Raw genomic sequence first — 26558 nt, 5'->3', positions numbered from 1 at the left:
CCACCACTTCCTCTGGCAGCCAATTCCACAACGCATCACCCTCTGTGTGAAAAAGTTGCCCCTTTGGTCTCTTTTATATCTTTCCCCTTTCACACTAAACCCACGACTCGAGTTGTGGACCCCCCCAACCCAGGGAAAAGACCTTGTCTATTTAAACTATACATGTGGGCGGCACGGTGACACAGTGGTTAGCACTGCTGCCTCACAGCGCCAGAGACCCGGGTTCAATTCCCGACTCAGGCGACTGACTGTGTGGAGTTTGCACATTCTCCCCGTGTCTGCATGGGTTTCCTCCGGGTGCTCCGGTTTCCTCCCACAGTCACAAAGATGTGCGGGTCAGGTGAATTGGCCATGCTAAATTGCCCGTAGTGTTAGGTTTAAGGGGTAAATGTAGGGGTATGGGTGGGTTGCGCTTCAGTGGGTCGGTGTGGACTTGTTGGGCCGAAGGGCCTGTTTCCACACTGTAAGTAATCTAATCTAATCTAATCTAATCATGCCCCTCATGATTTTATAAACCTCTATAAGGTCACTCCTCAGCCTCCAACGCTCCAGGGAAAATGGCCCCATTCTATTTAACCTCTCCCAATAGCTTAAATCCTCCCAACCCTGGCAACATCTTTGTAAATCTTTTCTGAATGCCTTTCAAGTTTCACAACATCCTTCCGATACAGAAGGAGACCATACCAAACACCTTCTTCACTATCATATCCACCTGCGACTCTACTTTCAAGGACCTGTGAACCTGCACTCCAAGGTCTCTTTGTTCAGCAACATTCCCTCGGACCTTACTATGCAGTATATAAGCCCTGCTCTGATTTGCCTTTCCAAAATGCAGCATCTCACATTTATCTAATTAAGCTCCATCTGCCACTCCTCAGCCCATTGGCCCATCTGATCAAGATCCCGTTGTAATCTGAGGTAACCCTCTTCGCTGTCCACTACACTTCCAATTTTGATTTCAACTGCAAACTGACTAACTATACCTCTTATGCTCACATCCAAATCATTTACATAAATGACGAAAAGTAGTGGACCGATCCTTGTGGCACTCCACTGGTCACAGTCCTCCAGTCTGAAAAACAACCCTCCACCACCACCCTCAGTTTTTTACCTTTGAGTCAGTTCTATATCCAAAAGGCGAGTTCTCTCTGTATTTCATGAGATCTAACCTTGCTAACCTGTCTCCCATGGGGAACTATGTCAAACGCTTTATTGAAGTCCATATAGATCACGTCAACCACTCTGCCCTCGTCAATCCTCTTTGTTGCTTCCTCAAAAAACTCTATCACATTTGTGAGACATGATTTCCCACGCACAAAGCCATGTTGACTATCCTTAATCAGTCCATGCCTTTCTAAATACATGTACATCCTGTCCCTCAGGATTCCCTCCAACAACTTGCCCACCACCGATGTCAGGCTCACTGGCCTATAGTTCCCTGGCTTGTCCATACCACCTTTCTTAAATACTGGCACCACTTTGGCCAACCTCCAGTCTTCTGGCACCTCACCTGTGACTATCGATGATTCAAATATCTCAGCAAGGGACCCAGCAATCTCTTCTCTTGCTTCCCACAGAGTTCAAGGGTACACCTGATCAGGTCCTGGGGATTTATCCACTTCAATGTGTTTCAAGACATCCAGCACTTCCTCCTCTGTAATATGGACACTTTTCAAGATATCACCATCTATTCCCCTACGTTCTATGCTTTCCAGTAAACACTGATTCAAAATACTCATTTTGTATCACCCCCATTCCCTGCGGCACCACACAAAGGCCGCCTTGCTGATCTTTGAGGGGAAAGTGAGGACTGCTGATCTTTGAGGGGCACTATTCTCTCCTCAGTTACCCTTTTGTCCTTAATGTATTTGTAAAGCCCTTTGGATTCTCCTTAACTCTATTTGCCAAAGCTATCTCATGTCCCATTTTTGCCCTCCTGATTTCCCTCTTAAGTATATTCCTACTGCCTTTATGCTCTTCTAAGGATTCACTTGATCCATCCTGTCTATACCTGACATATGCTTCCTTCTGTTTCTTCACCAAACCCTCAATTGATTGAATCATCCACCATTCCCTACACCTACCAACCATTTTACTTTTTTCATACAGCAGATATTTTAAAGGAATGACTCAATTCCACAGCTGTGACTCCAGGAAGGTAAAAAGAGGATGATCAATCATCCATGATTTAAAGCTGCTGCAATCCTGAAAATAGCAAGTCCACAAAATGGTTAGTAAGTTTGCAGACGTCACTAATATTGGTGGTACAGGGTATAGTGAAGAAGGTTAGCTAAGATTACAAAGAATCTTGATCAATTGGGTCAATAGGCTGAAAAGTGGCAGATGGAGTTTAATTTGGGTAAATGTGAGGTATTGCATATTGGTAAAAGACTTATATAATTAAATGTAGGGCAGGACTTATATAATTAAATGTAGGGCTTTGGATAAACATAATTTTTTGAAGTTCGCATCACACATAGATAGGGTGGTTAAGAAGGTGTTTAGCATGCTTGCCTTCATTGTTCAGACATTTGAGTAAAGAAGTTGGGAAGTCACGTTGAAGTTATACAGGATCTTGGTGAAGCCTCTTCCAGAGTATCGTGTCCAGTTCTGGTCACCCTGTTACAGGAAGGATATTATAAAGCTGGAGAGGGTTCAGAAGAGATTTACCAGGATGTTGCCAGGAATGGAAGGTCTGAATTATAAAGAGAGGCTGGCACTTTTTTTCACTGGAGTGTAGGAGGTTGACCAACCTAACCTTGCCCACTTTGTATTTGTATGTATGTGAACATTATGTGCAAGCACACACACAAAGGTCAGTACATATTTTATCTGTCTACTTTGACAGTTCCCATGTATAATAATATTAGGTAACCTTAAGAAAAAAACCATTACTCCATTAGTTCTTTTACATTCACAATTAAGTAAGTTCCCAAAGCCTGCCTACCATCTACAAGGCACAAGTCAGGAGTGGGATAGATTATTCTCCACTTGCCTGGATGAGTACAGCTCCAACAACATTCAAGAAGCTTGACATCATCCAGGACAATGCAGCCCACTTGATTGGTACTGCATCCACAGGCATCCACTCCTTCCACCACCAGAATATATTGCTGTTCCTTCACTATCGCTGGAGTCAAAACGTTGGAATTCCTAAGATCATTCTGGGTCAACCAACAGCTGCACAGTTGAAGAAGGCAACTTCTCAAGGGCAACTAGGGATGGGCAATAAATACTAGCCAGCTAGCAACGCCCACATCCCACAAATCATAGAATCCCTGCAGAGTGGAAACAAGCCACACTGATCCTCCAAAGAGCATTCCGCCCAGACCTACCCTATCCCTTTAACCCGGCATTTCTCATGGTTAACCCACTTAGTCTGCACATCCCTGGACACTATCGGCAATTTAGCACACCAATCCTCCTAACCTGTACATCTTTTGAAGGTTGGAGGAAGCCAGACTACCCAGAGAAAACTCACACAGGCATGGGGAGAATTTGCAAAGTCTACACAGACAGTTGCCCGCGGGTGGAATTGAACCCAGGTCCTTGGCACAGTGGGGCCGCAATGCTGACCACTGAACCACCATGCCATTCACAAATAAATTTTAAAAAAACTCACCTAATTCGCAACTGTATCCTTTCCATACAAAAACAAGGTGTTGTGGTCCAACAAGGAGAGAGGATTCACTCTACCTCTCCCGAGCTGATTCTGACATCCTAAAACCATATAAACCTGCTTAAAATTACATTCCTTTTCTCAGTTTAAAAGCGTATTTCCCCTGGTCTTTTCTCCTACCTCAAACAGCTGACTCCAGGTGGCATGATAGAATGTCAGAGAAGAAATCAGAAGTAGTAAGGAATGTATTTTAACAATCAATATGTTGCTTTTGTAATTTTAAAGTTGAGTGGCAGATGACAACTCCCTAATAACATACTTGGAAAATACTTCAACATTTAGCACAACACCACTTCAAAATTTGAAGGCGTGAAACAAAATACATAAAGGAGATTGAACAGCTTACTGTAAAAATTATTCTGTAGGAGGTTTGCCCTCCATTCTGAATCTCACCCTGAATGTTTAGCTCCTATTGAAATCATTGGGAAATTGAGTGCAGTAAGACAGGGGAAGCAAACACAATTACCTTGTCCTCAGGTTTCAGACACATCTAGGTGTGACTGCAGGCTGCAAATGCTTTTATGGTAGAATCAAGATACATTATAAACAGATGCCATTAAAGGATGAGTAACCTAAAATTGGGTATACTATTAACCAAGACAGGTAGCATAAGTCAGGAAATTTCCTAATTGTATAGTCCCATGTCAGAAGAAAGTGCCCCATTATCCAGTTTTTGTTCAAAGGTTCGAGGGATGGGACACACTTGTCCTCCATCACTGTCAAAAAGGGAACAATTCGTAGGCTGGAATAACCATAGGAAAATGGACGTGAAAGAAGACAGTCTAAAATATTCACCTCAGTTCTCTGAGACTGTGGCGAGAATGACATGGGCTATGGGAGAAATTTGGGAAATTCAAGTGAGATGGAGTCAAGTTGTATTTGCAATCAAGTTCTGGGTGATGAGACAAGATTCTTGCTGATGAGCAGTGAGCATATTAATGGAGATTATTGCTCATCATCGCCCCCATTACTAATTAATCTTACCTCCTTTCCATTCATAATCTACTGGATCGAACATACAGGTAGTTCTTCTTTCACACCGTAATTGCATTCCAGCGAAACCTCACTTAATACAAAATCACTTAATAGAAATAATGGGGCCTACAGGAAAAGTGGGGTCAGGGCGAGACCTGCAAAAAATTATATTTATTAACAAAACAAAAGTAAATTTAACACCGTGCATTTAAAAAAAAGTGTATGAAAGCTGATCTCTGTACGGTACCTCTCACAGACCCTTGCTCTGTTGGCAGCTGACATAGTGCACGCGCAAAATGGCACAGAGACTTTGGTGCGGACATCGGTGCATATGCAGAATGGCAAGAACACCGGTGCATGCGCAGAACGAAGTGAATGAACCGAGCCCCGCTGGAATCGCACTATTGCTGACGGAGCTAAGTGTTCTCCAAAATACCATTCCCTAATTCTTCAGTGATGTTATACCAAAACATGCTGTCGAAGCGCATGTTATCCCAGAACAACCTGTATACGCAAATAATTCATGCAACTTTTTCATTGTTCCTTCGCTGTCATTCGGTCAAAATCCTGAAAATGCCATCCTAACAGCACTGAGTGCCTGCACACACAAGTAGTTCAAGAAAACAGCTCACCATCAACTTCTCCAGAGTGGGAATGGGCAATAGTTAGTGCAACTCACATCCCACAAATGAATAACAGAATGTTTTGATTACTATTGAACAACCTTTCCAATATGGAAGAGAAATGTATTTGTGGAATGTCAAATTTCTCAATTCTATAAGATAAATTGAACTAATCTTTTAAAAATTTTTTTTTTCGATATTTGACAATGATATTTCTGCATTGAAGGTAATCCAGTGTATATATTCTAATCTTTTATTTGCCTTCTGTACTTGAGATTAACACAATAAACAAGTAATGGATAGTGGTTGCTGCTTCACAAATGTGTTATTTTAATGGAAGGACACACTATAAGTAACTCCAACATCAGAGTTCTTGGATTTCATAAAATCAGTAGTTTAACAATAAATCTCTGCTGCTTCAGTCTGGTCATGTCCAGTTGACACAGTTTTCATGTTGAAATAGAATAAGATCTTGTTACACAGTACTGCATGAACGTTCTGTGGCTTTTCCTAAAGTCATCCTTCTCACACAATGGAACAAGCTGCAAAGCCATCCAATTGCCACATACTATTTTCACATGATTGCTGAGAGATGCCACAAAATAGATGAGAATGGATAGCTGGCAGTAAATAATCTCATTCAGTGGATTCATATCATGTCAGGAACTGCGGAACTCAAACACAATTGCTTTATAACTGTCATCTGAACTCCATTAGAAATTGAAGCATAAAATCACTCTTATAATATCTTCTATTTTCATATGATTCCAGCATTTTCCATTGTATATAAAATTGTTTTCAAATATTTAACATTATTTTATCAAAAGGAGATCAACAAAGATGGTTATTGCTAAGTTGTAGTCCTGCTACTTTTTTCTCTAGCTATATGAATTTGTGTATAATTAAGTCTAGTTAATGCAGCAGAATGATACTAGGGTTTAAGTATGAGGATAAGCTGTATAGACTAAGCTTGCATTCCCAGACTAAGCTTGCATTCCCACACAATTAAGACAAAGGGGTGATAGAATTGAGTTTATTTAAGATGGTTAAATGAATTTATGAGCATTTAGAGAAAAACTACGTTTCTCTGGAAGTTAACAAGCATAACTGGAATTAGAACTAAGATGCCCAGGCTTACTTTAGAAAGAACTTCACGTGCCCCACGAAGAGCTATCTCACCCAATTAACATTTTGTGGTCTAGAAACACCCATTTAAAATTGTTAAAAATCACACAACACCATGAAGGAGCGTCGCACCGAAAGCTAGTGTGCTTCCAATTAAACCTGTTGGACTATAACCTGGTGTTGTGTGATTTTTAACTTTGTACACCCCAGTCCAACATCGGCACCTCCAGATCATTGCTTAAAATTGGACATTCTAAATTGCCCTACTGCCAGAGAAATCAGACGTGACAGAAAATTGGCTAAATTAAATTAAACAGTAGCCAGTAGTCAACAGCTACAGAGAATAGTGGAAGCCAAGATCAAATAAGTCACAAAGATTCAGGGGAACCAGTTACAAACTTTTTTTTATTTCAAAAATATACTTTATTCATAAAATAATTTGATGGTCTGTACAGTTGATCATGCCATACATACGTAACACTTACATACAGAGATCAGAATATATCATTTTTATACACAGGTCTGTACATTTATCCATCATATGTCCATATATTTAGCTGAGGCGTCAGCAGAGCCCAAATGACTGCGTGGGCCCCCTGTTCTTCGTTAGGCAGCCAGATGTTACACGGTGGTCTTTCCCCACCGCGCCTTGGCAGCAGCTGCCCCAAGCTTCAGCGCATCCCTCAACACGTAGTCCTGGACCTTGGAATGTGCCAGTCTGCACATTCAGTCGGGGTCAACTCCTTCAGCTGGAAGATCAACAGGTTTCGGACCGCCCAGAAAGCGTCCTTCAACGAGTTGATGATCCTCCAGGCACAGTTGATGTTCGTCTCGGTATGCGTCCCGGGGAACAGGCCGTAGAGCACGGAGTCCCGCGTCACGGCGCTGCTCGGGACAAACCTCGACAACACCACTGCATTCCTCTCCAGACTTCTTCTGCGTAGGCACATTCCAGAAGGAGGTGTGTGACAGTCTCGTACCCCCCGCAGCCGCTTCCAGGGCAGCGTGCGGTGCGGCTGAGAGTCCGGGCGTGCATAAAGGATCTCACAGGCAGAGCCTTTCTCACCAAGCACATGTCTTGGTGCTTGTTGGAAAGTTCTGGTGATGAGGCATTCTGCCAAATGACTTTGACAGTCTACTCAGGGAACCACTCGATAGGATCCACCCTCTCCTTTTCCCAAAGGATCTCAAGGACACTACGTGCTGACCACTTCCTGATGGACTTGTGGTCAGAGGTGTTTCTCTTCTTCATAAACTTCTCCATGAAGGACAGGTGATACGGAACGGTCCAACTACTCAGAGCGTTCCGCGGCAGCGAGGCCAGGCCCATCCTTCGCAACACCGGGGACAGGTAGAACCTCAGTACGTAGTAACACTTGGTGTTTGCGTGCCGGGGATCCACGCACAGCTTGATGTAGCCACACACAAAGGTGGCCATCAGGGTGAGGGTGGCATTGGGTGTATTTTTTCCCCCGTTGCCCAGATCTACACGTCCTTTTCTTTTCCAAAAATATACTTTATTCATAAAATACTTTAATAGTCTGTACAGTTGGACATGCCATACATACGTAAACATTCCATTTGTTTGCATACCGAAACAGAGTAATCATTCCTATTTACAGGTCTGTACGATTACATTTTTAGCTGAGGTGTCAGCAGAGCCCAAATGACTGCGCGGGCCCCCTGTTCTTCGTTAGGCAGCCAGATGTTACACGGTGGTCTTTCCCCACCGCGCCTTGGCGGCAGCTGCCCCAAGCTTCAGCGCGTCCCTCAACACGTAGTCCTGGACCTTGGAATGTGCCAGTCTGCAACACTCAGTCGGGGTCAACTCCTTCAGCTGGAAGATCAACAGGTTTCGGACCGCCCAGAGAGCGTCCTTCACCGAGTTGATGATCCTCCAGGCACAGTTGATGTTCATCTCGGTGTGCCTCCCGGGGTGTCCAGATCTACACGTCCGCTGCTTCAAACCCGCAGCACTCCAGCAAAATCTTCTTCATGAAAACCGTCCGATCGTCTGGTGTGTGCTCTTCCACCTTCTTCACAGTCACCCTGACTGTGTTGCGAATGCCCTGGCCTGGGCTGCGAGCGGCTGCTGAGGCCATAGCTCTGAGGTTGGCTGGTACCTGAATTGGCGTTAGGCTGAAGCCAGCATAAAGATCCACCAAGAGCAGGTCAGCACAACCAGATGATCCTCCAATGTCCAATCACGATCCAGCGATGGTCTCCAGCAGCTCTGACGACTTGCAACACGATCCCCGTGGTTTCTCCCCTGCCAGCACACGTCCGCTGTGTTACAAACAGCATAGGGTTGTGAATTGGAAAAGCTTTGATCAGAATTTCTGGCACATCGACTTCCAGCCAGTGCCTGAGGGCACGCACTTTACACTTTCCCAACATAGCAACAGTGAAGGGCATTGAAACAACTCCATTGGATACTTAGAATTCAGCTCATGGCCCCATTGGATGAGGCTACTGAATGTTCTGGAAGATCTGGGGTGGAGGAGGGATAAAAAAGACACACCTGGAAGTCACCTCCTCAGTAAAGATTCGCAGGGAGGACTCTTAACAAGATTTGTATCAGTGCAGCAACCCAAGCAGACTCAGGAGAAGATCCATTCAGGAGTTGAACCGCAAACTGAATCCTTTGTACCTTTGTTTGCCTCATCAACAAAGGTGTTTGGGTAAAGTGTTTTAATACATAAACTGATTGAAGCATCGAAAGCATGGACAATAGTTTAGTGTTTAAAGAAAGATTAGAAATAACTTCATCCCACGGTCTCAACGTAAAGGCATTCTGTTGGAGGAGGGAGAATAAATCAGAGGGCATGCTCAAGGCCTGCTCCCCAGCCTGGCCATTGTGGCCATCAACAGATCCAGGCAGTGGGCCATAGAGGAAGGCATAATAACCAACTGCCTGGCCCTCTTCCGTTGTTAAGTCTGTGCTCACATGTCTATTGAGAGGGAGCAGGGGTTTTCTATTGGTTCCTTTAGGAACTGCTGGACATTGCAGGGGCTGGGTGTATCGTTACCAACCACCAACCCCCTCCCCACCCCACCCCACCCCCCCCCCCCCGCCACCCATAACAATGTTTTGATTGACTTTAGATAAGTTTCCATTACAATTCTGTAAGTTTGTGTTATTTTTAGTTTTTGTTTAAGGTTTTACTTAAAAAGAGTACAAAGAGTATTAGAAATCTCCCCTGTCTCCAGAAAATTGTTGAGGCTTTCAACCAATTTCTACTTATTTGAAAATTATAAATCTGGAATTGAGATTTTTTTTAAACAGAAATCAGTGTAAGAGGTGATGGATCAAAAATAGATAAATGGAACTGAGATACAATTGGAAGGGATTAAGGTACAATTAGAAGATAGAAAGTGAGGATTGTGGATGCTGGAGATCAGAGTCAAAGAGTGTGGTGCTTGAAAAGCACAGGTCAGGCAACATCCGAAGAACAGGAGGAGGAGAACATGATCTGAGTGGATAGCCAGAGATCTTTTCCTCGGGCAGAGATGGCTATCACGAGGGAGTACATGTTTAAGGTGATTGCAGGAAGGTTTAGGGGAGATGTCAGAGGGAGATTCTTTACACAGAGTGGTGGGTCTGTGGAATGTTCTGCCAGCAGTGGTAGTAGAGTCAGATACATTAGGGACATTTAAGTGATTCTTGGATAGGCATATGGATGATAGTAAAATGAAGGTTATGTAGGTTAGTTTGACCTTAGAGTTGGATAAAAGGTCGACAACATCAAGACCGAAGGGGCTGTACTGTGCTGTACTGTTCTATGTTCTTTGTTCTATATTTGGAAAATGCTCAAGAGTTTATTCCTATTTCAATGTTACAGAACGTGCATCATTCACAGATCACAATTAAACAACTAAATATAAATTACTATGGATGCTGGTATCTTAAATAAGAAAATCAAATGATGGAAAAACTCAACAGATCTGGCAGCATCCATGGAGACAAAATCAGAGTGAATATTTTGAATCTGATATCACTCTTCTCCAGAATTGAAAGGGGCTGGAAAATAGTGTTTTTTTTATGCTATTGACAAAGGGACAGGAGGAGCAAGTGGAACTGACTGTGGAGGTGCAGAGTGAAATGAAAACAGTGAGGTTAATGGAGAAACAGAGATGTCAAGTGTGTGTAAATTGAAGGGTGAGAAGGAGAAAATTAATCCAATTTGCTGACAGAAAAATCAAGATGCAAGTAAGGGGCGGAAACTGCCAGAAAATTGGAAATCTGAGGTCATGTTGTGAAGATGTAGAAATCAAAGCTGAACACTGGAGGCTGTAAAGAACCTAAATGGAAAACAAGGTGTTGCTCCTCCAGCTTGGGTTGAGTTTCTTTGGAACACTGCAACAGGACAGAAAGGTTATCATGAGTGCAAGGTAGTTATTGAAATGGCAAGCAACTGGAAGTTACACAAATGATTGGATGACCTATCCTACAGATTCAATATCAAAGAATTTGCTGTGCCTGTCCCTTAAGTTTTCACAGAAAGTTGAGGTCCATACTGACCAGATAATGGCCACTGCGCTGAAGGTTTTATTAGTTAAGAGACCGTCACAGAATGAGACTGACCTGCCCAAGTTGCACTCCAGTAGTTCAAAACTTCATTGGCAATGGCTGTTGAAAGGGAGGCTCAAATTAAATATTTTGCTAATTCCTGCCCCAACAGCCTCCATTGCCCTCATAATACTCAATCTTCTGTCATTTTTCCCTATTGTTGCAGAAGCAGCCAGCTACCCATGCCTCGTCTGCAGTCAAATATTGGGCCCATGTTCCATGACACTCGAGGTACAGCATGCAAAATTCTTTGCTTCATCAAGAAGGATTAAGAAACATTCCTGAAAAGATTCACACAACACCAGAGCAAGTAACACTACACAAAGCTGCATTTGTGCTCCTTTGTGTTTCAACTACTTTAGGTATTTGGGACATTGAAATTCAAATAGGTGTGTTGAATCTGGGAAACCTATCCGAGATATGACACTGAACAGAACATATGCATTACACTTATCACTCATTTAGCATGGCTAATGTGTTCCTAAAACTAAATTGAATGAAAATCACTTTCCAATAAGAAAATATGTAAAAAGAGTGGGTTACATTCTTGACTTGCCAATTGTACACTAACAATCTATCCATTTCTTAAAACTGAAACTGGACCAAATATCTTATACTAACTTTAAATAACTTACAACAGCTTAATAACCTGAAGTATTAACTCTTTCAGCTCACCCCATCATTTCTCACCTCCTGCTTCGCAAATCTCCCATTAATCTCTTCCATTCCAGGTCTTGCTTTAATAAATCTCACATTCACCCTCTATCATCCCCTCTGCTCACAACTTCCTTCTTCCAAATCCTCACTGTGAATGGGGGAAGGAGAAAGAGGGATTTTGAGTTGGAGGAAGGGAATGGGAGGGTCATGGAAGGAGGCAATGTGAGGGAGATTCAGGCATGGGAAGGCTGATTGGGAAGCTAGGAGATGAGTGAGAAGGTCGACTGGGAGCCAAACTGGAGTGGCTGAGAGTTAGGATGTCGGGGGGAAGTAGGTGATGAGCAGAGAGAGAGGAAATAAATGGGAAAGTTGGGAGGTAGGTAGTAAACAGAAATGTTGAGGAGATAGGATGGGAGTAGAAGGTTTAAAGTGGTAAGTGAGCAGGAAGAGAGGGAAGGTAGGAGGGCAAACAGAAGTAGCATGGAAAGAGACCAGTAGGCTGGAGTGTTACAGGCAACTGCAGCATTTAAATGTTTGAATGTAGGGGAGAATTTTGCTCAAAATTGTTATTTACGTGTTGAAGGCTTGTGGAGTTAAACAGGATTCCATATTCGTAAGGTTGACATAGCTAAATGCAGAGAGTACTGAATACTTGACATCCCACTTAGCTAATAGCCACTCAGCCAATCTGAGGTGACAGATAGTGATTTATGTGGTTTTCCTTTGTGTTAGGAATCTAGGACTGCAAATACGCAGTTTTATGCCATTAATATTTAAGATAAAAGCAATTTTTGTTTTGCTTGGAACATTATTGAATAAGATATTGTGCAGTTTATGTTTGCTTAGTGTTTGCTTAGTGAAATTGGGGAGGGTGAGGTGGTTTTCACCAGTTTCCTCACCTAATCCCAGATCCAACCTTCCAACTCGGCACCGCCCTCATGACCCGTCCTACCTGTCCATCTTCCTTATCCACTCCACCCTCCCCTCTGACCTATCACCATTACCCAAACCTCCATCCACCTATTGCACTTTCAGCTACCTTCTCCCAGCCCCACCACTCGTCCCATTAATCTCTCCACTCCCTAGGTTACCAGCCTCATTCCTGATGAAGGGCTTTTGCTTGAAACGTCAATTCTCCTGCTCCTCGGATGCAGCCTGACCTGCTGTGCTTTTCCAGCACCACACACTTGGTTCTAATCTCCCGCATCTGCAGTCGTCACTTTTGCCTTGATGACTCAACTGTCTGTATTTCAGGGAAATTAAACAATTAGTGCACAGGGAGAGTTTTGAATCTTATATCTGAAGTATTACTGGACTGTGTATGTAATATTAATTAGCAGTCAATAAAGATAAAGTTGTTGGGGCAAATTCTGAGTTTTAAGGCATTAATACTCAGACTAAACCTTCAAACCAGATGGAGAATGGGCACCCAGTAGAAATAACCTACAGCCTGTTTAAAAAAAAACCTGAGCATGTTCAGTAATTGCTAAAACAAATACGATGGCAGCGCAATTAGGGCATGTCCCTAATGTATCAACCATATTAAAATGAAAATATTCTTTTAGAATACATGTGAAATAGGGTCATCCATATTGAGAGAGATCAAAAAATTCTCAACTTAATAAATGCAACTCTATTTTTACTTGATAAAATTATGTTAATTATGAATAGAAACTATTGTATTATTGATAAATTCTGGAAGGTTTAGCCTGCACATGAGCCTCCTCTCATGCTGATGTTTCTAACCCAATCAAAAGTCTCTTCTACTCTCCCTTATGTGTCTATCTAACATTTCCTCAAATGCATTTTGGATACTCACCTTCTCTACTCCTTGTGATAGTGGGTATTGCTTGGATGAAGAACCTTCTCCTGTGTTCCCTATTGAACTTATCAATGATTATCTTATATTTGATCTCCGCAGAGATTGAAATATTTTCCCCACTTAAACCCTGTCAAACCTTGTTATAATCTTCAAGATGTCTATTAGATTATCATTCAACCTTCCTTTTTTACAAGTTTTCTTCAATATCTTCAATTATGTGTGCTGTTATAACATTTCACGGTGAACATCATCCTACAGAATCTTTTAGCACCTTCTAAAATGTCTGAATGTTGTTTTAAGATCTGGGAACAAATCTTGCAGATTAGTTCAAGTGAGACCTAACTAAGGCTTTACGCAAGTTTAACGTAATTGCTCTCCTTATCAACACTTCTCCTTTAAAAATTAACCCAAGTAATTGCTGTATTATTTCCTATAACTATTTACTTGTTGCTCTATCTGTCAAATGCACAGAACCCAAGAATTATTATGGTATAGAAGGAGACTATTTCTGTAACAGCTCTTTGAGTACTTTAGCTACATGCCATTCTCTGATGTTTCCTGTAACCCTGCACATTGTTCTGTTGAAAGAGTCATGCAATAACCTCTTGAACCTCTGTCTACCACACTTCCAGGCAGTGCATTTTAGACACTACTTACCAATCATATGAAATTCTTTTTTCTCTTAACTTGCATTTGGAAAACACTTTAAATGTGAGCCCTCTGATTCTATATCATTTTATGAGAGGAACAGTTTCTCTCTAGCTATTCTGTCCAGCCCTCTCATGATTTTGTAAAAACCTCTATCAAATCTGCAATTCATCTTATCTTCAGAGAAAGTAGTCCTAAATTGTCAAATCTATCCATGTAACTGATGTTTCTCATCTTAAACATATTTTTGTAACCTTCTTCTGCATGCTGTCCAACATGTTCACATCCTTCCTAAAATATAACACCCAGAGCTGTACACAATACTCCAGCTGAGGTCTAACTAGTGTCCTATAAGTTCAGCCTCATCTTGCTGCTGTTGAACTCAATGATTCTATTAATGAAGCCTCAAAGATTATTGATGTTATTAACTGCTCTCTCTACCTGATCATGCCACCTTTAATGACTTTTGTTCCTGTACCCATTTAAATTTTTGCAATCCAAACATTATGCAATCTCTTTATTTTTTTCTATCAAAATGTACCACCTCAGACTTACTTTTGTAGAAATGAATTTAAACTTGTTCTGCAAGTTTATTAATATCTTGTAGAGTTTTGTTGCCTTAGTCCAACGAGTTAGCTAATGCCCTCCAAAGAAAGTTGGTGTCCTCTGACTGTTTTGAAATCTCCTGTACGAGATTGTAAGTGAAAGCGTAAAATAAATGATTGGATTCCAGAAAATAAATAAAATTTACCTTGGCAGATAAATATTGTTACTGTTGCATAACTAAATAAATCTCGGTATGATACAAAACAAGACACTTTCACTTTTCATTATAAAACTGCCATATAGGTCTTCCACTTGAGTAGGCTGAACAGTACTTCTGCAGGCTTCTTTTTCTTTTAGTCGACATATATGCCTGTTCTCCTACCTCATACAGTTTGACACTGAAATTCTCTGGTTGCTGTTGACGCACTTAGTTTCATTGAAACAAGCCAACTACTCTAGCTCCAAACAGCAAAGAGTAAATGATGTACATTAATGAGTTACAGATGTTTGAGAAGATAATTAACCACCAAACACTCGAGGGGATCTACGAATAGGGAATAAATCTAGTGATGCTCAATGATTTTTTTTTCAAAAGCTAAGAAAACTAGCAAGAGAAGAAGAATATACATTTTTATAGCACAAATCTCTATTTACATATGAAGAGAGAATGGACAGATTCATACTCTACATATGTGAAATCAGTTACTCAATAAATGGGCAAAATCAAACTTGTTTTCCCTATTGCCATCTGCAAAATACTGATAATCATACTCTCTCACAATGTCTTCCGTTAATGGAAACACAATCAGCAAATACAATCATGGGATGAAAAAGAATGCTGTATGAAACTTGCATCTGGTGTTCAATTCTGCATATTGCTGAGCTGAATCCTGATGAAGGTTTCAGAGAGGCAGAAGCTGGATACTGGGGCAGACTCAGTAGGGACTAACATTGATATGATAATAAAGAGTGGATGGCATGCAGCATCAAAGCATTGCCGCATTGAGAGGCCTGTGATGCTCAAAGCCTGTGTCATGCAGTTGAAATGTGGTCTCCTCAAACTAATTGAATGAACTCAGTTTGAAAAGGCGTGCATAGAAATCTAAAAGCAAGATGACTGAGCAATGCACAGAAGTGATGATGACCAGGAAGTCAAGTTGATATAAGAGTAAGCATGATGGGAATGCTGACAATTGTAACTCATTGACCAACTGAGATTCAATATGCAAACATGCAAAGATTCTACCTTTAACATTATGCACATTTATTGCTTAATTTGACTCAGAACAGTTAGCACTTTCAGAGTCAATAAATTGCCAGCATCTCTGCTGGCAATAACTTCCAATATTTTCCATCAATAACAAATCTGCAACTATTCAGCCAATAAAGATTGTCCAGTCAATAAACATGATGAATGTTACCAGTAAATAGGACCGATCATTGACAGATTATTGATAGACATGAATATCGATCAAGTTTCAGAAAATAAATGAATCTAACTCGGAGGAGAAAGAGTAGCATGTTTTTACTAAACAAATACCAAACTTGGGTGACAAAAATTGGACACCAGGCAAAGTAATCTGTATAAGATACACAACAGACTCCTTTGATAATCAAAGGAGAAGTACATTGTACTAACGTCAAATGTTGTTTATACTGCTAACAAGTTCTCCATTGATTACACAGGTTAAAGAATAAATTCCCCAATTTAGTACAATCAGATTGCTATTATTAGACATTAATGATTATCACAACATTAAATAAGAGCATAAAATTCACAAAAGGCTCCATTGCTGCCGAACATTCTGACAACTTGTGTTGCTTTTAGTGGTTGATTTCGTCATAGCTTTTAATTTGGTTCCAGCCTCACTGTCCATAATTAGTGTTATGCCACACAGCATTTATTCTGCAGAAACAAAGGAGACACCATCAAGTCTTGAATAAAAGTCAAAATAAGACTGTGCAAGTGTGGTCACGAAGGAATACAGCATGCTTGCCTTCATCAGCTGGGGCATCAAACATAAAAGCTGAAAAGTTATGTTACAGCTGTACAAAACTTCTGTTAGGCTATATTTGGGATATTACTTGCAGTTCTGTTTGTCACACTACCGGAGGGACGGTGAATGCTTTGGAGAGGGTGCAGAGAAGGTTCACCCAGATGTTGCCTGGTCTAGAAGGTTCAGTTATGAGGAGAGGTTGGAGATATTCAGATTATTGTTTTTACTGGAAAGATGGAAGCTGAGGGGGAATCTGATACAGGTCTACAAAATTTTCGGAAGCATAGATAAGGTGGACAGTCAGAGGCATTGTCCCAGGATGGAAAGGTCAACTGCAAGAGGGCACAGGTTCAAGGTGAGAGGGGGTGTGGGATATAAATGAATTAATGTTATTTCTGCAAGTATAAATTCTGATACAGAATAGGAATGAGAAAATACATATTCAGCAAAAAGAAAGGATATGTGAGCATGAGACATGAATACAGAACAATGGTGGATATATGGGCAAACAGGAAAACATCTGTTCTCCTCGCTTGTACAGAGACACAGGAACAAACCCTAATTAAAGAGGTCAAAGTGGCCTCTGGATGGAAATAGATGCTGATAGAAGAAAAGATATGCCTAATCAATAATCTATAATAGACTGACGTCAAACACCCTTATGGGAGTCAGAGATAAGAGTTTGTCACGGACAAAACAGGATAAACAGAAGTTGTGGGATCAGTCTTAAGGAAATGAGTGACGTAAGCGAAGCAGGGAACAAACAATGGAATAAGGAAAAATATGGGGATTCAAACTGTATAAATTTCGAGAGTTTGTTGGATATAGTGTGCATTCTGTAATTACCATACCTGGTAATTAGACAAGGCATCCACCTATAGGTGTATAAATAAAAAAGAAGCTGTTATTCAGATATTTGTCTCGGACTGAAATTATTAAAGTGAGTGAGCTTTTGTTTCTCACAATTGGGGGCTCGTCCGGGATTTTCTTCCATCACCGGGGGGAGTGGCTGGCCTTGGACACTGGGAAGACGCGTCCCGTTCCCCATTGAGGAGCGGTCTCGTGTCCCGGTTTGGTCTGCTCCCTTGGGTGACTGATGTGAATCCTATAAGAGAGACATCTGAATCAGACAGTGATAGGAGCTCGATAGAAAATACGGTGACAAAAGGGGCCAGGCAACTCTGTGCACAGACCAAGGTAAGAAAATTGACTTTTAAGTATTGCCTTGGTGGCCGGGATTGAGTTTTAGTAGTTAATAAGGGACTAACGAAGGAACTCAATATGGCTTGCGCTTTGGGTTAGGAAAAAGCCTCCGGGGAAACAAAGTAAGGAAAAGGCAATGGAAATGGAGGCGGGGTCCCTTACAACATTCCTCCGGAAAGTCCTTTGGGCAGGATGTTGTGGAAATTGGCAAAATAATACTTGTGCAAGGGAGAAAGATGATTAAATATTGTTGCTTTGTATGGACTAAGGACTCCATTCTTCGTCCCGCTGTCTTCTGGCCAAAGTACAGATCGGACGAAGACTGGGTTTGTGAATATCTGAGTTTATATGTCAATGTGCGAAAGAGAGAGAGAGAGAGAGAGAGAGAGTGTGAGAGAGAGAGAGAGAGAATGTAAAGAGCTGTACAGCTGGTAGGAAGTTTAACCCTTTGTGATTTGGTTTGAGTGAACATTTGTTTGTTGGTGATTGAATGTTTGTGTTTTATTCCCTGGAGCTTGAGTTCCAGGACTGTTTTGAATCTGATTTTGTTATGGAAACTTAACATGATTTCTTTTAAGGTTAAGGATTCTATTGTGATTATGAAAAAAAAAAGGAATGATAACTCCTGTTCTTTTTACAGATCATGACTGCCTTACTATCAGTTTCTAACTAATCTCTTATCTTTACATAAAAGCGATTTATGGAGGACAGTTGAAGTTTCAGTTCAACATTAGATTGTAGTAAAAGCAAAATTCTATGGTTAATATCTGTGACCTTGGATTCAGCCATTGTTCATGCATTAGAAGTTTTTTTTTAAAAAAACTTGAGTAGACAAATTCTTTTAAGGCAAGTTCTGATTATTTTACGACCTATAGTATTGTAATTGAGCAATGATTGGTCAGGACTATTTAAGAAAACTAATTCTGGATCTAAATTAAAGGACTAAAACTGGGTAATTACAGTGAATTGCAAAATTGGGAACTGTATGCATTTTGCATTTTAACTATTAAATACTGAAGAAATGAACGTAAATATATATAAATATATTTATAAGTTAGGAACAGGCTTTGAAGGTTAGTCAAGCAGTAATTGATGAATTGGTGTTTGAAGTTATGGGGAGCTAGAAATATTGCAATATTTCTTTAAAAAAAAGAAAAAGGGGAAAAACGTAACGACTTATCCCCTTTGGGAGGTGCCCATAGGGGACAAAGAGATTGGGTTTGTAAGTGCCCCCCTCACCAGTGGGGAGGTCAGAACATTTAAAAAGGAAATGGAGGTCCTGGTTGAGGATCCGGTGGGGTTGTCTGAACAAATTGTTCAATTTTTGGGGCCCAGTCTGCATACATGGGCTGAATTAATGTCTATTTTGAATATATTATTTACTGGGGAGGAAAGGGGACTTGTACGAGGAACTGCCATTAAAATATGGGACAGGGAACACCCGATTGGAGATGGGGATGCTGGACAGGGAGAGATGAAGTTTCCCCTCAGAAACCCCCAGTGGGAAAACCAAAACCCAGAGCATAGAGAAGAAATGAGGGAATTGAAAGACCTGATTCTAAAAGGAATAAGGGAGGCAGTTCCGAAGTCACAGAATTTGATTAAAGCCTTTGAAATTAGACAGGAGAAAGATGAGACTCCCTCAGCTTTCTTGCAAAGATTAAGGGACTCAATGCGGAAATACTCTGGAATGAACCCTGAGGACCCAGTGGCACAGGGTCTTTTGAAAGTACATTTTGTGACAAAAGCATGGCCAGACATACAGAGAAAGATACAGAAGATAGAAGGATGGAGCGAAAAATCATTAGATGAATTGTTGAGAGAGGCACAGAAAGTGTTTGTAAAGAGGGAGGATGAGAGACAAAAACAGAAGGCGAAAATGATGGTAGCTACGGTTGATGAGGTAATTAAGAGGAGAATGGAACCAATAGTGAGCAACCGGAGTGGCAGGAGGCAGCATGTAGGACAGAGAGGGAGAGGGAGAGGGAGAGGACAAGGGGGAACATTTGATAGAGGGTTTGAGCGACAGGGGCAGAGATGGAAGTCGCTACAGGCAGGATGCTATTATTGTGGAAAGATAGGGCATTTTAAGCGGGAGTGTCCTGATCTACAAAGGGAAGAAAAGGCAATTCCGCTTATGAATTATGATGAAGAATAGGGGTGTCAGGGGTTCCTGCCCTCGGGGGCCCACCAGGAACCCTTGATAAACTTGAAGGTGGGACCGTGTAGGGAGGAGGTAATCTCCCTAGTAGATACGGGGCAGCACGGTCATCGTTGAATTTTAAACCAAAGAAAGTAGAAATGTTTACACGGTCAATTATTGTTTCGGGGGTGAAAGGGGAAGGATTTACTGTTCCAGTATTTGAACCTATGATGATAGAAGGTTCTAAGGATAGGATCACAGGGGAACTGCTGTATATCCCTGATATAGGAAGTAACTTACTGGGGAGAGACCTAATTATCCTTTTAGGACTGGAGATTGGAATTCAGGAAAAAGAATTAGTTGTACAACTGGCAATATTGACAGAGGATGCAGAGAGAGAGATAGACCCTATAGTATGGGCTAGAGTAGGGAATCGTGGAAAACTACAGATCCCTCCCCTTTTAATAAATTTAAAACGGAAAGGGGACGTTGTCTGTGAACGACAATATCCTATTTCCATAGAAGGTAAACGGGGACTGCAGCCAGTAATTGAGGGACTGATTAGAGATGGACTGTTGGAACCATGTATGTCTCCTTATAATACCCCAATTCTACCAGTACGGAAATCTGATGGAACTTATCGATTGGTGCAAGATTTGAGAACATTAAATCGGATAGTGCAGGTCAGGCACCCAGTAGTGCCAAACCCCTATATGTTATTAAGTAAGATCCCTCATGATCACAAATGGTTTAGTGTGATAGATTTAAAGGATGCCTTTTGGGCTTGTCCCTTGGCGGAGGAAAGATTTGGGACTATCCCCCTATGAAATCTTATTTGAATTACCTTATCTGGGAACACAGGGAGAATTGCCAATTCCCGAAACTAAAGATTTGTTTTTAAAGAAGTATATACTGGGCTTGTCCTCCTCTTTATCTTTCCTCAGAAAACAGGGTCTATTGGCACAGACTCCGCCCCTTGAATTTGCTGTTCATCCCATCCGGCCAGGAGATTGGGTCTTAATAAAATCATGGACAGAGACTAAGCTGCAGCCAGACTGGGAAGGGCCGTACCAGGCTCTTTTGACTACCGAAACGGCAATAAGGACGGCGGAAAAAGGCTGGACTCATTATACTCGGATCAAAGGGCCAGTGGACCCTCCAGTTGAGGAAGAAGTCTGGACAGCCGAATCAACGCAAGACCCGCTGAAACTCAGACTAAAGAGACTTTGAGTAATTGACTATACAGTGGCGACGCGAGCGCGGGATTATTTCTGTAAGATTGTATATTAAGCCTTTTTGTGTTCTAGCATAATGATCAGAATACTGGGAATGCTTAGAGTTATGATGCTAGCCCTCTTGGTATTAGGATTTTGTCACATATCATTTTCATATGTATTATTAATGGTTCCTGAGTCTGATAATCCACAAGTAATAGACACTGATATATGTAGCTTAGTAAATTGTGGGAATGTAGCTAATCAGAGACAATACCGCAACTCAGAGATACATCTTAAGTCCTATGGGGATGGCCTTGGGGATGGTACCTGGTATAATGGTCTTGTCACAATACACCGGGCCCCCTTTCGACCAGCACCGATTGTCCCGATAAAAAGTGTAACCCCATATATTTAACGATAAGAAAAACCACATGGCACGGAGCGGTTTTGGGAGGTGGCACTTATGAGGTACAATTAAATGAAACATTTGGGATTGAAATGAAAGCAAATAGGAAGGAGTTTGTGGGCTGTTGTTTTCGAATTAGCATAGGACAGGGAAAAATGGGTAGAATTACTGGGTAATGAGATACAACCTTTCACCCCTCCCAATGATCCTACAGTAGTAAAAATTATAGAGGTAAAGGATTTGAAACAGACCATCGAGATAGAGACTGGGTACGGGGATGCAAATGCCTGGGTTGAATGGGTAAAGTATACTGTAAAAAGTCTGAACAAAAGCAATTGCTATGCATGTGCCTCCGGTAGGTCAGTGGCCCAGGTGGTTCCCTTTCCGCTTGGGTGGAAGCGAGACAGGAAGGGCATGAAATGTATGATAGCCCTGTATCAGGATGAGACTGCATGGAATGATAGGAATTGTACCTCCCTATCTCTGATGTTCCCTCCCTTGGAGGAGAAAGATGCAAAAGTTCCCCCCACATTTTCCGCCGCAGTTGGAAATCACACGTCATGTGTGCACAGGCGAGGTACAAGCCGGTCGAGAGATTTGGGGGAGCTGAAATTGTGTACAGAGATTAAGAATGTTACCGAAACGGAGAAGGGAGGAAACTACTCGGCATTAAAGGTTCCCCGAGCGGATCTGTGGTGGTACTGTGGAGGAAAAATATTGAGACCCACACTACCTCCGGATTGGAAAGGGATATGCGCAATTGTACAATTGGCAATTCCATTTACCCTGGCATTTGAGAAGGAAAAGATAGTAGGGAAAAAGGGAAGGGGTAAGAGATTACTGTTAGATAATTCTTTTGATGACAGGATTTATCTTGATTCGGTAGGAGTCCCTAGGGGAGTACCTGAATTCAAGGCTCGTAACGAGATTGCAGCAGGCTTTGAGTCAGCTCTCTTTTGGTGGGTAACAATTAATAAAAATGTAGATTGGATAAATTACATTTTCTATAATCAACAGCGATTTATAAATTATACAAGAGAGGCGGTTAAAGGAATATCAGAACAGCTTGATGCGACGAGTAGGATGGCATGGGAAAATAGAATAGCCCTTGATATGATTTTAGCAGAGAAAGGGGGTGTATGTGTGATGTTAGGAGGAAGCTGTTGTACCTTTATTCCTAATAACACTGCGCCTGATGGTTCAATTACTCGGGCCTTACGGGGATTGACTACCTTAGCAGAGGAACTGGCTGAGAATTCAGGAGTAGACACATCTCTCACAGGGTGGCTTGAATCCTGGTTTGGAAAATGGAAGGGGGTGGTGGTTTCTATCCTTACTTCCCTGATAGTAGTAGTCGGGGTATTGGTGGCCATTGGCTGTTGTATCGTACCCTGTATACGAGGGCTCACCCAGAGGCTGATTGAAACAGCCTTGATGAAACGAATGCCCCTGAGGGGAATCAGACAGAGGAACTTTATCAACTAAATAATAAGGAAATGAGTGAGACTAAGATGGATGAAATCTCTGAAATGATGCTTGCGAATTTTGGGAACAATGTTTAAAAAAAAAAGAGACAAAAATGCAGAAGATAACAGATAGTAATGAAAAGAAAAAGGGGAAATTGTGGGATATAAATGAATTAATGTTATTTCTGCAAGTATAAATTCTGATACAGAATAGGAATGAGAAAATACATATTCAGCAAAAAGAAAGGATATGTGAGCATGAGACATGAATACAGAACAATGGTGGATATATGGGCAAACAGGAAAACATCTGTTCTCCTCGCTTGTACAGAGACACAGGAACAAACCCTAATTAAAGAGGTCAAAGTGGCCTCTGGATGGAAATAGATGCTGATAGAAGAAAAGATATGCCTAATCAATAATCTATAATAGACTGACGTCAAACACCCTTATGGGAGTCAGAGATAAGAGTTTGTCACGGACAAAACAGGATAAACAGAAGTTGTGGGATCAGTCTTAAGGAAATGAGTGACGTAAGCGAAGCAGGGAACAAACAATGGAATAAGGAAAAATATGGGGATTCAAACTGTATAAATTTCGAGAGTTTGTTGGATATAGTGTGCATTCTGTAATTACCATACCTGGTAATTAGACAAGGCATCCACCTATAGGTGTATAAATAAAAAAGAAGCTGTTATTCAGATATTTGTCTCGGACTGAAATTATTAAAGTGAGTGAGCTTTTGTTTCTCACAGGGGGAAAGTTCAGGGGAGAAGTGCAGACAACATTTTTCCATACACGGGGTGATGGGTGCCTGAAATGCACTGCCAATAGAGGGGGTGGAAGCAGATATGTTAGCAATGTTTAAGGCATAGCTTGATAAACACGTGAAGGAGAGGCGAACAGAGGGATAGAAACAATGCGTGGATAATAAGTAGCGGCTCTAAATAAGCCCTAGGAATTGGCACAGGTTTAATTGGCTGAAGGGCCTGTTCCTGTGCTCTCTATTGTATTGCATTTGTGGGATATAAATGAATTAATGTTATTTCTGCAAGTATAAATTCTGATATAGAACAGGAATGAGAAAATACATATTCAGCAAAAAGAAAGGATATGTTAGCATGAGACGTGAATACAGAACAATGGTGGATATATGGGCAAACAGGAAAGCATCTGTTTCCCCCTACTCGGAGACACAGGAACTAACCCTAATCAAAGAGGTCAAAGTGGCCTCTGGATGGAAATAGATGCTGATAGAAGAAAAGATATGCCTAATCAATAATCTACAATAGACTGACGTCAAACACCCTTATGGGAGTCAGAGATAAGAGTTTGTCACGGACAAGACAGGATAAACAGAAGTTGTGGGATAAGTCTTAAGGAAATGAGTGACGTAAGCGAAGCAGGGAACAGACAATGGAATAAGGAAAACATATGGGAAAAACAGTATAAATTGCAAGGGTTTTTTGGGATATACTGTGCATTTTGTCATTGCCTTACCTGGCAATTAGACAAAGCACCCACCTATAGGTGTATAAATAAAACGACGCTGCTGTTCAGAAATTTGGTCTCGGACTGAAATTATTAAAGTGAGTGAGCTTTTGTTAATTTTAATCCTGGAAATCAGGGGAAATATCATTTTCATGTGATTACAATATTTTTTGTTTGAAGTCATTGCTCAATAAATAAAGATGGCTAATGTATTGAAAACTTGCAGGAATGAAATTCTGATTAATTTGTTATTTTACTTGCCCTGGACCAACTTACTAACTTTTAACCAGTCTCAGATTTGTACTTAACTATGTGGTAGCCAGTGATAATACACTTTAAATAGGAAAAGACAGACTAATGCTGCACATCTGGAAAAAATCGTTTAGATGCTTGCAATAAAAATTGGTCAGTAAGCACTTACAAAGACAAAAAGCAGATTTTATCATTTTGATCAATTATGCTCCATCAAAGCATGAAGGATAGAAAGGAAATGTTAAATATCTTTTATGGTTGCTGACTAATTTGCAATCTATTTTCTGGATTTGCCTTTCTTCCTAATTGTTAACTTTGTTATACATTTTAAAATTAAATTTCAGTGGTTCATAATATCAAAAATTGAATACTAAGATTACAAATTAATGAGCTAGTTGGATTAGTCAGATCCAAAATGAAAATGCCACTGATGATTTTATTCTTTAGAGTATACATTATGAACTGTCATTACTTTGAGCAACATGTTCACAAGTATCTATGATATAGATGACTGCTTAGCAACAAAGCAAATAGACATAATATCAATGCAAATATAACATATGACTTGCTCATGATGTATCAAATAATGATTAGAACAGGGACAATTTCCAATGGTTAGTTGCCAGTTTCTTACCCAAGAAACAGACAACTCGCAATTAATAATGAGAAGAACAACTTGGCTGCTCCTTGAAAGGCCAATGTTCAGTTGATGCATGTTTAAAGCAGTCTTGTCAATAAGTGAGCTTGAAACAGGGATAAAACTCTTTAATAATGCAAACTATAACCGCTAGGTCCTCAGTGTACCAGGTGGCTGAGTGGTCTAATTAATGAGAGCAAAAGAAACTCTGGTTTTAATTAAATTCCTTAAAGGAATCACAAGATATTGCTCAGAAAAATGGCAAAGGGAGCAGGAGAAACACTTCCATAAAGCTGCCCTTGAAATACCACAGCCTGTTAATGGGTTGTTTGAGGTGTCTTTCTGCCCCAGCAGCATCTTTTCTTCACATTTCCCATTGTAATCTAATAATCTAAATGACTTGGTGTTTGAGGTATCTGTTGTCATCCATTCCAATTACTGACAAACTGTATCTGAGGCCTCATATGTGTCCAATGCATGCCAGTAAGATTTCAATAAGCTCAGATGGCTCAGATCTCTCTCCCTCACGAAATGGTGAGTGGAATGGCCATTTTATCTGTAATATCATATGGCTTTGCAACTAAATGCAATTAAAGTGTCATGATAAAAGCATAAGCACCCCAACTGACCAATAAAGAACTTCCTAACTTGCCTCAAAATAAAGTCTCATTAATTGTGACAACTGTCAACAGGGCAAATGTCAGGAAACAATTACCAGTGATATTTTAAAAAGTAACAACTTTCTTTTGTTCCTTTATTACATAAGAATGACAAAAAAAAGGAAGTTTCTTTATAGCCTCAAGACACATTTAAGAGCTAACGAGTTTCTAACTAATAACAGTGCTGAGGTGATTTAGGCAACTTTCAGTCCAGGAGAACTTCTGTCGAGTTTGGTCTGTTTAGAATCCTAAAACAATATTCTTACTAATGAAATCTCTCACCACAGAGCCAATAGATAAGTTGATATATACATTTTTGTAATGGATAGGGGCAAGATTAAACAATGAGCAAACTATTGATGCATTTGTTACCTCATGTGCTTCCAAGAGCATATAAAGCATTAAATTCTGATCTGCACACATCTTGTTTCTGATCTTGCTG

General features: G+C 40.9%; 1 protein-coding gene and 1 long non-coding RNA gene across 2 annotated transcripts in view; one reads left to right on the top strand and one right to left on the bottom strand.

Moving 5' to 3' along the window:
• Window positions 1-26558, bottom strand: part of pcdh11 (protocadherin 11) — a 760567-nt gene that overhangs the window by 229610 nt on the left and 504399 nt on the right. The window lies entirely within an intron of this gene.
• On the top strand, window positions 17009-23780 carry LOC148148813 (uncharacterized). Its single transcript, XR_015758674.1, has 2 exons — window positions 17009-19094; window positions 19236-23780. It is a non-coding gene; the product is annotated as an uncharacterized LOC148148813 (long non-coding RNA).

The sequence above is a fragment of the Chiloscyllium plagiosum genome, unplaced genomic scaffold, assembly GCF_037043375.1.
Source record: "Chiloscyllium plagiosum isolate Xiang-an unplaced genomic scaffold, Cpla_swu_hap1 HiC_scaffold_11, whole genome shotgun sequence".
Lineage (NCBI taxonomy): Eukaryota > Metazoa > Chordata > Chondrichthyes > Orectolobiformes > Hemiscylliidae > Chiloscyllium > Chiloscyllium plagiosum.
The sequence above is the reverse complement of the archived record's forward strand: the minus strand, read 5'-3'. Positions and strand labels throughout refer to the sequence as shown.